This window comes from Lepus europaeus, chromosome 4 (genome assembly GCF_033115175.1).
Source record: "Lepus europaeus isolate LE1 chromosome 4, mLepTim1.pri, whole genome shotgun sequence".
Taxonomy (NCBI): domain Eukaryota; kingdom Metazoa; phylum Chordata; class Mammalia; order Lagomorpha; family Leporidae; genus Lepus; species Lepus europaeus.
Window position 1 is genome coordinate 65,555,092 of NC_084830.1, and position 13,625 is coordinate 65,568,716.

Genomic DNA, 13,625 nt, shown 5'->3' on the forward strand with positions numbered 1-13,625 from the left:
ATAAGAATAATAACAATAAATAACACAATACTAACAGCCAGTCTTATTTAACTGGTTGGCTTAAAACAGGCAGAATCAAACAAATTAAATGAGAATTTTCATTTGAAGCAACCAACTATTAGTAGGTAGAGTAGAAATTGAAATCCAGTAGGATTTTGGTTTGCTGGTGCTTATCAGGGGCTGATTTTGCTTCCCCATTCCCTTAGGGACACTGAAAATGTTTTTGATTGACACAACTTCATGGGTTGCTCCTTAAAACTTGTGGGCAAGAATTATTTGCTTTACATGTTGATAGCACACTGAAATGAAGACATTGTGATGTAAGATATAAGAATCAGTTGGCCGGCACCATGGCTCAATTAGGCTAATCCTCCGCCTGAGGCGCCGGCACCCTGGATCCTAGTCCCGGTTGGGGCGCCGGTTCTGTCCCGGTTGCTCCTCTTCCAGGAAGGCAGTGGAGGATGGCCTAAGTCCCTGGGCCCTACACTGGCATGGGAGACCAGGAGGAAGCACCTGGCTCCTGGCTCGGATTGGCACAGCGCGCTGGCCTTAGCGGCCATTTGAGGGGTGAACCAACAGAAGGAAGACCTTTATCTCTGTCTCTCTCTCTCTTTCTCACTGTCTAACTCTGCCTGTCAAAAATAAAAACAGAAAAAGAAAAAAGAAAAAGCCAGAAGGCTTTAAAAAAATAATCAATTATTTTTTATAATTCTCTATCTGAGAATTAATATTCTAGTAAATGAACTAGGTACTAAGCTATCAAAGAATGGTTTGCAAGGTTTATTCAAATCTGTAAAGTGACAAATAAATGTCCTAACTAAAACACACAAATGTCATTTCCTTCAGAGAATTTCTTCTGAAATTCTATTTCCGTCTTAAAAATTTGTTTATGCCAAAATTATATTCACACATATTTTGAGAAGAAAAATGTATAACAGAGGAAATAAATTGTGATTCTTGGCCTGATATATTCGTGTTTCTATTTTATAGCAGTAAATAAATGCTCACCATTACATTAGATGTAATATATGTAACTCACACCTCCTATTTTTGCTTTTAATTTATTTTAGAAAACTCTGCATTAGTTTTCTTCCCTGCTATAATAAATTACTACACATTTAGTTACTTAAGACAACACAGATTTATTATCTCTGTTTCAATGGGTCTAGAGTCAAGTGCGCTCAAGCGGGTCCTCTGCTGATACAATTCTAGGTATACTACAGAAATATTATCAGGACTTGGTTCCTAACTGAATGCTCTGGAGAAGCAGTCACTTGGAAGAGTAGTCAGATTGTTGACTGAGCTAGGTTCCATGCAAGTGTGGGACTGAATCTGTTTATTTGGAGACAGTAGCTGATGACTGGTCTTTGCTTCAAGAGCCCGCAGTCATGGTGAATGAAGTCTCACTCATATTTTGAATCTCACTTTTTCTGGCATAGCTTACTGATACCAGCTGGACAAACTTCTCTGCTTTGAAGAGCTAATGTCCCTAGAGAAAGTCTAGCTGTAGAAAACAATAGTAACTTAGATAAAATAAATGAGCATTGCATTTCCATACTTTTGCTCTCTTTGTGTCAAAACAGTTACTCATTTTAATCATTACTCTTCCAAATGGTACTCATATTGAAAATTTTAAAATTGTACCCTCCGTTGTACTCTAAGACATTCAATGAGGAGTCTAAAAGCAACAGTTGATTCAATTCATAAGACTTTAGTGAGGAATTTTTTTCTTAACCAAGACTGGAATTTCTGACCAGAAGAAAGGAAACTTTTCAAAATCGCAGAGAAAAGCTGAAATGTAGGAATAAAGAAAGGAAGATCAATGTGCTCAGAACATTTGGAAAAGAGATGTGCAAAAGAAATAGTGTAATCAGGAAGCAGTGTTACAAATATGATTCTAAACTGTTATGACCTGACCAAAAAGCAAGATTTCACAATTATTGTTAGACATTTTCTCCATAATTGTTATTTATATTGTTTTATTCTTTTAAGCCCAGGAAGTACATAACAAACTTAATTGTTTTTCTTTTTCATAGAAAATATCCTAATATGACTAAGGACACAAAATTTTAAAAAAGATGTAAAAATTGTTAATGATAAGGAGTTAAACAGTCTACAATGGAAATATTATGATGAATTTTTTAAAGAAATTATCATAATTTGTAATACTTTGCTTTTAACTTTTTTTCAAAGATTTATTTATTTATTTATTTGAAAAACAGAGTTACAGAGAGAGAAGTAGAGACAGAGGGCAATCTTACATGTGCCAGTTTACTCCATAATGCCCACAACAGCCAAAGCTGGACCAGGCCCAACCCAGGAGCCATGAGATTCATTACGTGAGTTCAGGGGCCCACGTTCTTGGGCCATCTTCTGCTGCTTTCCCAGGCAGATTAAGAGGGAACTGCATTGAAAGTGGAGCAGCCAGGCCTGGAACCAGAGCCCATATGGGATGCCAGCAGAGTGGCAGGCAGCAGCTTTGCCCACTACACCACAATGCTGGCCCCACCTTTTAACTTTTAAATAGGAAAAGAAACTAAACTTGGTAATTACTATAGATTCATGTTTTAAATGTATACCAATTTAGATTTATTCTGAAATACCTCATTACTGAGGAGAAACTTTCTAGCTCCAATTTATTGGAACTACTGAGCATTGTTTTTAAATTATTCTTACAGTTGTCAGATTGTCATGGCTCTGTTTTGTCTGAATAACTGGCATTTTTAACAAGGAAATGGGAATGGTTGTTAACAACTGAAACTGTTTACTATGGGAAACATCCTATGTCTTTGGTTTCTATGAAATTAGGAATATTTAGAGGTGGTTATATTTCTAGGCTACTGACATTGCCAGAGTATCTAGTAAAGCCATAGGCTTTGGAACATGAATGTAGAAAGCTGAGTCCAGTGATACTGGAATGTATGCAGCAGGCAAAGGGAAGTGGGTTCTTCTACTAATAGTATTTGATGCGATCTTATTTATCTTTTTATTTTGTTCATTACTGACCATCATCCTTACTTTCAGTGCATTGGAGATAATAGTTCAGTTATAAATTTGACAGGTATGTTTCCCCTTTTGAGTTTAAAAAAAAAACAAAAAAACTTAGTCTTCTGAGGCTGGCATTGTGATACAAAGTATAAAATCTGCTTTTTGGGCCTGCATTCCATATTAGAGTCTGCTTCTGATATAGCTCTCTGATAGTGTGCCTGGGAAAGCAGTAGAAAACCACCAAAGAAGTTGGGCCCCTGCCACCAATGTTGGAGACTTAGCTGGAGATCCAGGCTCCTGGCTTCACTCTGGCTTAATTCCAGCTTTTAAGGTGATTTGAGGAGTGAATGGAAGTGTGTGATCTAGTGGATGATCTCTCTCTCTCTCTCTCTCTCTCTCTCCCTCCCTCCCTTTCAAATAAATAAAAATAAATCTTAAAAATTCTTCAATGTTCCTTAAGTGGAACTTATTAAAACACACTCTAGCTGAATAGACTTTTGAAAAATATATTGGGTAAATGAGAAAAAGAAGCAAACGAATTGGTATTCTTGTGAAAAAAAAAAATCTGTATGAGGCGTATTTTAGAGTTACTTCAATTTCTTCCCATTCACAGGGTGAAAAAAAAAAGCTTGTAAAATAAAAATAATATTTGGAAATATCTTCAAGGAAATTTATGTTTCAGGCAAGATGTCAAAATTAACATTGTCTCTATTACTACCATTCAAGCCATCCTTTTGTGTGTGTATGTGTGTGTGTGAGCATGTGTTTATTTGTTACATGGTACAATTTTCTCCTAATCGGCAGTATTCTACCACCTCTCACCCAGCAGGCCTTGCCTCTGCCACATTCAGTGATTCCACACTCCATATTTAAGTAGGAATTATCTCTTTAAAACAAACTCATCATGGGGCTAGCGTTGTGGCATAGTAAATTAAGTCTCTTCCTGCAGCGCTGGCATCCCATATGGGCACCAGTTAGAATCCCGGCTGCTCCACTTCTTATCCAGCTCCCAGCTAATGGCCTGGGAAAGCAGTAGAAGATGGCCCAAGTGTTTGTGTTTTGGCACCCACGTGGAAGACCTGGAAGAAGATCCCAGGTCCTGGCTTCAGATTTGCCCAGCTCCAGCCATTGTTGCCATTTGGGGAGTGAAGCAGTAGGACTCTTTCTGTCTCTCCCTCTTTCTGTCTGTAACAATCTCAAATAAATAAATAAATATTTATTTTTTAAAAAAAGCAAAATCATCATGTGCTCCTATTCCCTAAATCTCTTGGATTTGTTGTTGTTTTTGTTCAGAAGACAATAAGGAAAAGTATCACCTTGACTTTCAAAGGCCCAATTTCATTCCACTCAAATAAATAAATATATAGGGTTGCTTGTCATGGTGGAATAAGTTTAGCTTCAATATGAATAGGTGGAGCCCTTAGACAATGTGGCTGTATGAAGCTGTCTTAGTCCTGGTACTGTGATGTCTGAGAGTTGAATTCAGGGCAAGCTCTCTATAATAGTTGCAGTCTGACTTTCAAGATGCTTATGTTTTAGACATTGTAGGACTAAGAAGGGGTATCATACACCTCATTGGCTCTATTAGATGATGTGATTGGTCATGAATTATCACTGAAGCTTGACAGAGGAAAGGTACTGATTGACTCAGGCCTAGTTGATGTGAGTCTACTTGTGTACCTGGAAGATGAGGGGTGGGAAATCAGCTTTACCTAACACAGGAGTGGGCTGAATACAGGAAGGATGAACCAAGCAGACCAAAGTCATAGACTTGTTACTGTAAGAAGACAATTTGAAGAATAAATATCCACAATAGTTGGGGCTGCACACAAAGTATAGATTCATCTACCCAGGAGATAAAGAAAGGAATGAACTGTCTCATTAGAAAGCTATGTATTTAAAATGCTGTTGAAACCTGATATACTCAATAATATGAAGTTACCAAAGACAGATAAAAAATGAAGAATAGAAACTTTTAAAAACTATGTATTTATAAACTTCATGAAACATTATCTTTTAAGTTAGAGAAAGGAATGAGTCAATATTTGATGTTCAAACAAGCTTTATATATAATTAAAATATAATATTGTCTTTCAGCAATAGGTAATATTTAAAAGGAAACAGAACACCTTTGATATAGTTATCCCACTTTGGCTAAGTATCTCAAGATAATTGCAAATGAAAATATAATCTATTGTTGACAAGAAATAGGAAATACAAGTAAAAAGGAAGAAAAGGGAGTGATAGTTTAAGAAATTAATGAAACAATATTTTTGTCTTTAAATGCATAAATTCATAGAAATTCTTATTGAAATGAAACCACACTAAAAATATAAAACAGAATCAGATGCTCCATTTAATCCTCAATTTTTTAATAATGCTAGTTTAATTGATTAAAATCAAAAGATAATTTAAATAATGGTGAACGTTTTTGTTTATGGAAAATTAATTTTTAGTGTTTTATCTTTTAATTTTTATTTATATTTGCAATAATGTTAATGAGATGCCTATTATATTATTGTGGTATCTATTATAGTCTATTATAGTCTAAAGTGGTAGAGTAGTTAAATTTGCATTAATATATAATCCCAACAAGCTTGTGTTATGTCTCTTTTGTAATATTTTTAGAAGATATAGATACATGGCATTCTTGCCTTAAACCTTGTTTATTAACAACAGGTTTTTTTTTCTTTTTTGCATTAATATGCAGTTCCATCTAACAACTGAGAAGTTCGGAAAAAAAAAAAGTATGTTTCTCAGCTTTTTGCCTTTAGCTGCAAGTCCCTTTGCTTATATATCAGAGCAAGCATTGGAAATAAGAATTGACATTACTTCAATTCAAAAATTAAGTTTTTTTTTGTATTCTTTCCTACTTCCCTATCATATTCTATTTTTCTCAACACAATTTATGCCATTCTTCCTACCATTAAGACTATCAATTGTTACAAAACAATTTCTTTTCAATCACTGGATAATATTTTTGTATTTTCCCATACCTCTCCATTTCCCGAGAGTTCAATTAACTCCAGAAAAGCAATGCACTTCACTTTAATAATTGTGGTCATGAGGAATGAGATGTATCTGGTATAGATCACTGGAAAGCCTTGTATATCTTGTAGTAGAAAGTCTTCCCCACACTCAGTCATTCCTAAGAGTTAATATGATATTAGCCAAGCTGACAGACCCAAAGGCCATCTTCTCATTTCCCTGTGGCCCACTGCAGAGAATGTAAATGAAGGTAAATGGCCATTAAAGCAGGCAGATAAAAGAAAGTTAATGCTTTCATAGTTAATCTAAATGATCCAGAAATAGTTGAATTCTTAATACTTTAGAATCAGAATGTATTTGAAGATACAAATTTAAAAAAAATTATGTTGGCTTCTGTGTTCTGACTTACTGTTCATCAACAAAATGCCTAGGAGAACATAAGCATTGGAGTTAAGCTGAGAGAGGGAGGAAGATAGTTGTCTCCAGGGGGATGGAAGTCTATCTTTATGATCACCTTACAAATCATAATATAACAAAGTAATTAGAGTTTAATTGAATTACATCATGTTAATGTTGTATTCCACAGTTCATTTTCCCTAGTGCTCAAACACTACTTGATTGCAATGAAAAGACCAAAACTATTCATGTGTGCTTTGGGTGTATGCAGATATAGCCATGGCTTCTTCATTCATTTAGAAAATAATAAAATTATGCCCTTGTGATAGTTCTTGAAGTTAAAAAAAAGTTATAATGAATGGATAATATACAGTATAAAATTGAGTGCTAGTATTTTCTACAAAATAAAATACAGAGAATCCTGTATGACACAAACAATTTGCATTTTTAAAAAATCTCACATGGTTTGAAAAGTAATTTGTTATTAAGCTTTTAAAATGTTCATGACACTGTATTAGTTATTGGCCATGTAGTTAGATAAATTTAGTACATTAGAGGTAATTTTGGCAAAGAAAACTCAGTGGTCTCAGAAAAGTAGGTAGTAATCATACCTGCATAACCCTTAAGAACAAAGCAAAAATTTAGGCTAAAATGGAAGCACTCAATACATATCAAGACTTAGTAGAGGTGACCAAAATGGAAAAGAAACAATAACAAATTAACTTAGTAGTGTAATTAATGGGTAACACAACTATATTGATGGGAGTGAGCAGAGAGAATTAATCTTTGGAAAACAGTATTTCAACTGTAGAGTGTATGCATAAAGACAAACATATACTAAAAAAGGGAAGGGTAGAATGAACACTAAGTTATTTGACTGGAATTGGAAACATTGGTCTGAGTTCACAGTTTTCAATATTGATACAAACAAATACTGCAGTTAGTGTAAGTGTATGTGTGCATGATTTACAATGTATCCATGAATCTCCCAGCTATATCCTCCAAGAAGAGCCTAGAAGTGATGATGCCCAATAGTAATTGCATATTCTTGGAAAAAAGATCTTCATTTCTCAATACTACTTTGTCAATAAAGGAACAAAAACTCTGTAGAAAATTATTAATTCCAAGACTCAGGAAATATACAGAAGATCTGAAACATCTTTTTGTTGTCAGAAGTAAGGAAATTCTCAAATAATGATGAGAAATTTTGAAAGGACACAGAAACCAATATTAGAGACCTCCCAATATTCATGTCAGAAATAAAGCAATGAAAATCATGGATTATAATCCACAGAATAAAATAACTATCTATAACCTAAGGGCCAAAACTGTGGAATAATGGGTAAAGCTACCACCTGCAATGCTATAACAGCACCAATTTGTGCCTCAGCTACTCCACTTCTAATCCAGCTACCTGCTAATAACCTTGCAATAGTGGAAGATGGCCTAAATGTTTGGGTCCCTGCCACTCATGTAAGAGACCCAGATGAAGCTCCTGACTCCTGACTTCTGCCTGGCCCAGCAAATGAAAAATCTCTCTGCCTCTCCCTCTCTCTCTCTGTAACTCTTTCAAATAAAAATATGTACATATATATTAAAATATTATCTATAATAAAATTTAATAAAGTAGTGAAGCAGTAGAAGGGAGAGACCCTCTTTATAGTGGTTATTATAAGGAGAAACAACAAGTAATGCAATGTGGGATTTTAGAGTAGATATTGAACCAAAGAAAGCATATTAATTTTAAAAATTGTGAAATTCAAAGGCAATTTTAAATTTTATAATAGCATTTAATTCTTGTTAAATTCCTAGTTCAGATATTTAATTGGACTACAGAGATGTTAGTGAAAAAATAGGAAATATGTGCAGAATGTTTGTACTTTTCTTATTATATTTAAACAACAAAAAACAAAAATCTTAGATAAAATATAATAAATTCAATTGTTTTTATTTTGACAGTGTGGTAGAAGAAGTAAAAAAAAAAAAAACCTGCAAAACAGGCTAGACTCTTATGTAAGAGCTGTAAAACTGAATGTAAGATAATTACCTAAACAAGACAAAGAGTAATGCATTTATAAATAATATTCAATACTTTTGTTGCTTAAACTTCATATAATCTCTAATTTTCAAAAATGAATTCCTATGATACATGATGGTAATAGTAATGATCCCAATGGAATCTACCAGTTCTAGCTTATTTATATTTGAAATATGAATAAATATTTTAGAAAATCCATTTTCAAAAACAAATGCTGGCCAAATCAATTTTGACAGCTTATGTAGCATATTGGATATATCTTATTGAAATAAACATTTTAATTAAAGATTCTAGATTATTAATTGTTATCAGACCAGTAGAGAAAGTATAAAGGCCTGTGGAACAAAAATATTTTCCTTTTAAGACTGAATATGTGACTTTGCATTTCAAATATTGAACTACATATTCATTTCATAATTTATGTTTCATTATTTGGTTAAATATAAATTTCTCCCTATGCCCACCCACGTGTACATATACTTGTACACACAGTGTGTTTCCAGATATTCTATCAACATAACATCAGCTTATTACTAATTACTTTAAATCTCTGAAATCATTTTAGTTGATATGTATAGTCTATTTTGTAGTAAAGGGTATTAGCTAGATTGACTAATGTGTTTTTAATTTTAGGATTTTGTATTTTGTTAAGGGAAATTATTTAGAGCCTACTATTCCAAATGTTTTGACCAGTACTGGCATCATTAATTCGTGGTGCTCATCATAAGAATACTGAATGAATATATATTTGATAGGAATGATTCAATATAATAGAGAAGTATTTCATAAACTTAACTCTATCTCTAAGATATGCATATGTTTATAAGGGGTAGAAAACAACTTATTGAACAGCTAGAGGGTTGGGTGTAATATGAAATATCTCTTTTTCATATATATATATTTAAGTTACAATTTGAGGTCATATTAATAGTTTCCAAAATTTTTGTTCAAATGGTTTATTTACTTTTTATATTTTAAAATCAATTTTGCATATTTTTATTTGAAAGGGAGAAAGAAAGAGAGAAAAGCAAATGAAGACAGAGAGACAGAGATCACTCATCTGCTCATTCACTCCCTAAGTGCCTATAACAGTCAGGGATGGGTTAGGGCAGAACTAGGAATCAGGAACTCAAGCTAGGTCTCCCCCATGGGTGGTGAGAACTCAAGTAGTTGACACATCACCTCTGCTTCACAGGTGTGTTCTTAACAGGAAGATGGAATTGGAAGAGCCACTCTGACACAGGACACAGGGATCCCAAGCAAGATCCGAACCACTACACTAAATGTGCACTCTTGCTTCTATAGTTTCTGAGTTAACATTTTAATATATTTCCTATGGTGACAAGAAAAAGAGAAAATTATCCTCATCTGAAAGATCACTTTGGTTAACACAGTTTTTTTTTTTTTCAATTTAGATAAAAGTATTGTATATCTGTCATATATACACAACTGGAAAAAACGATTCTTTGAGAAGCTAAAACTAGAAGACATTTTGCTTAATTGAATTTTAAAAAAGCATTAGAAACCAAACTTTGCTCAAACAAAAAACAGTGGAAAAGATTGCCCTCAAGGGTACATTGCCAAAGACTGATTTGATGAGTAGAAAAACTTCCAAGCAGCACAACAAGAAACATGCTAAATTGCAAAATCAAACCACGAGTAGATAAAAACAAGTGGATTGCAACAATTTTAGTAGCTAAAAAAAATTATACATCCAATGCCCAGAAGAGTTTTGCAACTTTTTTAGTTGATAATATTGCTTTTATGATACCATGATACCCACTTGTATTGAATCCATATATATATATATAATCCTTATATCTATCAATCACATTTAAAGTCTGACCAAAACCCCAAAGGCTTAATGTTAAATTTCTCCACATTTGTCAAACCCGCTTATATTGAATTTCCAGTTACATCAACCTGTTAGTTTCACTGGTTATGCTGTGTTTTTATAGGACTTTATACTACTTCCTGGTACCGTAGAGAGGAGGCAGAACAACAATGTAGCAGATACTACCAATGTGCTTTCCTGCAAATATTGTATTACTTTGTTTTATCAACATTTCTATCTGATCTCTGGAAGTTAGATATATAGTAAGCTCATTTCAGTTTCTGTAAAGTTGGAGCAAAGTTGACTGAAACTGTAAAGATACTAAAGCTTATTGAAATATTTAGCTCTTTTTATCTGTCATATCCTAACTATGAGGAATAGTATTTAAAAACTTGCAAGGATTTCAGGATCATTTTCCTACTTTATGACAAAAAAGAATGAATGGATTTATTTTCCTACTAGATTGTAAAATGTGGTTTGTTTTAATGTATGAGACATAAATCCCAGACTCTATCTTGAGGTTATATTTGGCACTGGAATTCATAGAGTGGATATAAAATAATTTTGTAAAAGTGAAGACATTGATACCACAGTGGGTTTTTTATTTATTTATTTTTTTGGTTCCGGCATTCTAGTGTGGGCAAACTTAAATTTACTTTTATTTTTTATTACACTGAAAGAAGAGAAGTTTTTGCTATTCTTGGTTTATGCATGATTAGGAGGAACACTTTTTGTACATGTTACCATGCAACTTTCATGTTTAGGAAGGAAATCTGTGATTGGATTGAGTTCATTAAATATAACTTGATTTTTTCTTGGACTTCTGTAAAATTTTTCACTAAAAATCTGTTTAAAAAGGCCTGTTACTTTGTTTTAAGAATACTGAAGAAAGATACTTTACATAAAGAATTATCTATATCTTCAGGTAAGTAAGCTCATTAGATAATATAGCTATGCTTCAAAACATAAGTGACTAATGAGAAATGAAGAGTAAAAATTAAAGAATGTTTAAAATGCTCCTATTTTCACTCATGGTCAAATCTGAGATGAAGTGAATGATGTCATATAACACTTTACATGATTTACTTGGAGGAAACAAATATCCTCAATATTTTCTTGTTATATATTCTAAGCTTTAGTTCTGCAAAATTTGTTAAATATTTATATTCATAATTTTGTTTTTAATTTTCAGTTTAAAATTTTCAGTTTAAAACTTTTAATTTTTACTAAGAACACTTTATACCCATTGAGTGGCTTATAAATTTTCTTTCTTAAAATTGGTACTGTTAGTCAAGTCTTTCAAAAAATTTAAACTCAGCTTAGAAATGTTAACCAGTAGTCTAGGAAGTGTCATGATTGGATAAATATGATAGCCGTTTCCATTCACTGTTTAAATTACTGCCTCCAAATCCATTGATTCGTATTCCCATAGCAAACACTACTGTCTGTAATGGAACTAAGAGCAAGAATAGTAAAATAAGAATAAATAAAGCACAGGGTGTCACTTGTGACATTTTATAGCAGGTAGAAGAAACTGACACATAAATTGTACTTTGATTCAAGCTATCAGAAGAAATGCACAAATTACCGTGTGCTCAATAAAGGAAAAGAGCTCTTTCCTGATCAAAGAAACAATATCCCTTTACATAATTCAAAGACTCAGTCCTACCTTAAATGTATGACTAAATTTATTTATGTACAATTTATTGAGTTCATTTATTCACTGAACAAAAAAAATAGTTTTTTTTTCTTTTCTTTTTTTTTTTTTTTGGTATAGGAGACACATTGCAAACATAAATACAATCTACAAGGAGAAGGATTAAGACATTAGCAACAAAGTCTCTGCCTGGGACTGCAAAAAGAGGAGTCAGAGATGACATCTGAGTGGTCTCTGGAAGAACAAGTAGTTTTCCATGCTGGAAGTACGAATCTGGAGGAGAACAATAAGAAAAATACCCTACATGAATGGAGAGTAGTATGTACAAGGACTGAAAGATCAAGGGTTTTGGAAAGTTTGCCAAGCTTAAAAAATAGCATTGTTTTCAAGACAATGTTAACTCAGCAAAACCTCTGGTGTCCCATTTTCCTGCTCACTTTATAAATCTTAAATTCAAGAACATTTATTAGCGATCTGATACAAACCCAGTGATCTATTTGTCATGGAATTTACATTTTAAAAAATAGAATAAAATGGATGACATTGATTTTTTTTCCTTTTGGAATTCAGATATATACTTAAAACCATTTTATATTAAGTATTCGTATTATGTTTAGCTCCTTACTGTTTTTAAACTTACATAGTCACTCATGTAACCACTAACCAGATCATGTACACAATAACTTCAGCGGCATCTTGCAGCCTGGAAGTGATGGCGGCAACCGCAGAGTCCTGGTGGGAAGACCCACAAAGGAGCTGTGTGCAAGTCCTGGAGAAGTGGGATGGCACAGTGCTATGCTGACAGCAGTGTAGCTTTGGTGGCATGGGTTGCAGTGTTTGCGATGCTGCTTTGTCCTTTCTAAATACCTGGAAACGCCCAGGGTTTTCTCAAGCCAGGGCCCAAGTGCTGAGAAGGAGGTCAGTGCTGGAACTGCGCTCAGGCACCAGCGGAGTGGGGCTCATGGCCAATACCCTAAGGGCCGATGTTGTAGTCACTTATCTTAAGGAATTGCAAGACCTGCTGAAGAAGAATACTGATATGAACAAGCTTCTTGTCACTGGTTCTATTCAAGTCAAGGTACTAAAATGGGGTAGGGGTAGTGGTGGGCGGATAGAAGACTTTCCTCCTCCAACAGACATGTGCTGATGGCCAACTACTATACTATGAAGTCTTTAGAGCCATTGTTGAAGACCCTAAAAGATCACCACGGATATAGACTTGCATTATATGTTGTTATGAATGTTGGAAAAAAAAAAAAACCTGGAAATCAACAAAAAATATTTTGAGCTCCTTCAATTAGACTTTGACTTTGAAAAAATTCCCTTAGAAAAAAAATGATGGAGTATCAAAGTGAAGATATTAATATTAGGTGCATGAGAAAGAAAAAAAATCAAAATTTGTATGCTGAATTTTTAGCTATCTTATCCAAGCTATTGACAACCTGGGTAAGCTAAAGATGTGACTGGAGCATGTGAATTCAGCATGAGAAATTTTTGTTTCCCGCAGGTCTTAATATGTTTTAAAAGTCAGACCAGAAAATTTTAGCTTATCTTCAGGAAAAATAAATGTTTAAGTTGTTTCATTTCTTCTAAGATACATTTAGTACTTAAATGTTCTTTTACTTGGAAAAATAAAAACTGGAAATGTTGTCATATAAACTTCTATTGGCCAAAGTTTTCAGATTTTCCTCTTCTGAGAATGTGTATGTGTTTTAAATAATAAA

At 33.6% G+C, this 13,625-nt stretch overlaps 1 pseudogene; it reads left to right on the top strand.

The window, feature by feature from the left end:
* The first annotated feature begins 12,613 nt into the window (after positions 1-12,613).
* LOC133758692 (protein N-lysine methyltransferase METTL21D-like) lies at positions 12,614-13,356 on the top strand (annotated as a pseudogene).
* The last annotated feature ends 269 nt before the right edge of the window (positions 13,357-13,625 follow it).